At 53.2% G+C, this 2,803-nt stretch overlaps 1 protein-coding gene across 1 annotated transcript in view; it reads left to right on the top strand.

Annotated features, from left to right (window-relative positions):
• Window positions 1–2,803, top strand: part of ZNF704 (zinc finger protein 704) — an 85,968-nt gene that overhangs the window by 60,330 nt on the left and 22,835 nt on the right. The window lies entirely within an intron of this gene.

The following is a 2,803-nucleotide window of genomic DNA, read 5'->3' as shown; positions in this document are numbered from 1 at the left end:
GAGGAGAGTCACCGACGAGGCCCCTCTGCGTGTGGGACGCACGTAATGGGCGGGTCCTGAATGTGAAGGTAAGAGCTCACGTCCACGGATCCCTGGCTGTGGGTGAGGCTCTGCTGGTGCTCACATATGTTTTCTCATTGAATCGTCTCAGCAGATCTATATCCTCCTTTCACAAATGAAGAAACAGACTCAGAGAGGTTGAGTAATTTCCCCAGAGCCACACAGCCAGTCCTGGCAGAGAGCGGATTTGAAGCTGCATGATGTAACTCATTGCGGAGCCTGCACTCTTCTCCCAGCCACCCATCCTTGGCCGCATCGAGGGAGGTCTGTGCTCACAGACTGAACACTGCCTGTGCAGAGAGGAGCAGTGGACTTCGGCTAGCACTTTGTGTTTGAATTGATAGTTAACTAGAACTAGCGACAGAGCATGCCTGCAGACGTTTGGCCTGTTTCTAAAATCCAGCTTGATGAGCTGCCTCTCTCCTGGGTTCATGTATGTTCAGTGGCTCTCTCTGCTCATGAGAACACGAAAATCCGCCCGGCCTGGCACGTGAGGCCCGAGACCCAGCCAGGCTCCGTGCCCTCTTCTCTCCTCCAACCAGGATGCCCACGCGGTTTGCCAGCCAGGGACTCGCCTGCTTCCTCGCCTGAAATGTGACTCCCGCATCTGGAAATCCTGCTGATCCATCAGAGCCCGCTCAGCTGAGCAACAGAGCGCGTGCAGAATGACAAAGCGTGGGGCTGTTTTTAAGAACTAATTCTAAAGTTCCGTAATACTCAGCCAGGCCTGGGAGGAAAGGTTATTTGGACGAGCTCTCAGCCTGTTGTGAACGTGGGGTTGGGCGGCCTCAGCAGTGGATTCCAATCCGTTTCCCACCAGGAGGAAACGCTCAGTATCACCTGGATGAGTGGCCTTTCCCTCCAACAGCCCTACATCTACCAGTCGGCCTCGGCAAAGCTTTCTCTACATGTAACAAGCCCCACGTGGCGCATCATCTCTTTGCATTTAATTACAAGGATTTGCATTTGCAGAACCAATTAATCAGTAATTAGATAGCACTGTACCAAAGAAATAAACAAGGGTAAAAAAACAAAAACACACTCAGCACAGGGCCACGTCCCCGTGCTCCAGGCAGCGTGATACACACTCCCTGAAACGCGCAGGCTCGCCGAGGGGTGAGCAGCGGGCCATGGAGGTGTCCTCGTGACCTCCCGGGCCCACGGGAAACGCAAAGGTGGTCAGACACAAAACTGGTGATGCTAATGTTTGTTTTGCTCTTTGCTCTTCATCGGGAATCTGCTTTCTGATCATTATGTTGAAAGGTCGTGGCAGGCTTTGGTGATGCAAAAAATGCATATTTTATAGAGACACTTTCGCTATTGATCTTCATATTAAAGAGAACACATAGATCAGCTTTTAAGTTAATTATCAACTAGACCTCTAAAACAAACCTTAGATGTGAAAAATCTAAAAGATACAAAGCAGATTACAGGAGGGAAAATAGAGGCCCCTGAAACAAGGACTGGAAACAAGTGTGGCCACGGAGTGTGTCCCTATAGGAACCGGGGACCCTCTCTCCGTGCCGTCCTGCCATTTCCCAGCGCCCAGCTCCCGGGCCTCTGACCCTGGCTCTCAAACCTTTTGTTAAAAACAGAAGACGGAGTTGGAATGAGCAGCCGGCAGCTCCTGTAATTGTCTGGGACAGATGACTGGCCTGCTCCGGTCCCCACCACAGTGTAGAGCCATGGTGACGGCTGGGCTCTGGGAGCAGCCGGCGAACACAGTGTGTCTAGCAACCTTTCTCCTGGGAGGCCCTCGTGACACCCCACTCGCCTCCATGGGGGGGTGGGATGTGAACATGAATGACCTGAAGGTGCTTTAAGTCCTCTTCGCGCTGCTTCAGTTTCTGCGGGAAACTGGCCTCGCCTTTGCCCCCAAGCCCGCGATCCTGTGAACTGTGGGTGCCGTAGCCTTTTCAGGGTGTGCCATGGGATGGAGCAGCTCTCCCCGGTTCAAGGTTGTCCTGAAGACCTCTGCAGAGCACATGGCACTGTGTGCTCACTCACACACCTCCTAGAAGCATCTCTCATTGCCAGTCTCTGAAAAAAGGAATTGGCCTTTGAATAGAACAGTTTTCCAAGAAAGAGAGCAAGGTGCTTTGAGAAGAACTACAGACGGAGACTGCCAGCTCCCGTCTGGGACTGGACGAGTGACTTTGCTTTATACTTCAGCATCCTGGCGCACGCTGGGGAGCCAAAGAGTAAACTCTTTATAAGTTTGTCGCGGCACTAATTGAGCAGCCCACCCCCAGAATTGGGAGCGATTTGACTTTCTCTCTCTGCAGCTTCACTGCTTTTAACATCAGACGGCGCGGCTGGGACGAAAGCCGTGTTTGTCAGTGTGACCGCTCATGTGCCCACACGGTGTGAACCCTCCTCTCCACGGCCCCCGGGGGGTGCTCGCGCCGGGAGGTGGCACAGTTTATCTGACGTCGGTGTACTGCATGCATTTTCGATACTAACTTCTTTATGGAAATCAGCCCAAGTAAGCTGACTGCTGTCCACAATGGCCATTGTCCTGTGAGCCTTTTTGGGGGGTTGCTGGTCAAAATTTATAAGCCAGAGTGACCTCTCCGTCTTGGTGAGCGTCCGTCCGTCTCGGTGAGCGTCCGTCTCAGTGAGCATCCGTCTCAGTGAGCGTCCGTCTGTCTTGGTGAGCGTCCGCCTCAGTGAGCGTCCATCTCGGTGAGTGATGGCAGTGTCTTCACTCCGCCACTAGGAATCGCTGCTGGGCCCTGTCCCC

This window comes from Myotis davidii, unplaced genomic scaffold, assembly GCF_000327345.1.
Source record: "Myotis davidii unplaced genomic scaffold, ASM32734v1 scaffold452, whole genome shotgun sequence".
Lineage (NCBI taxonomy): Eukaryota > Metazoa > Chordata > Mammalia > Chiroptera > Vespertilionidae > Myotis > Myotis davidii.
This window is presented reverse-complemented; position numbering and strand designations above follow the sequence as displayed.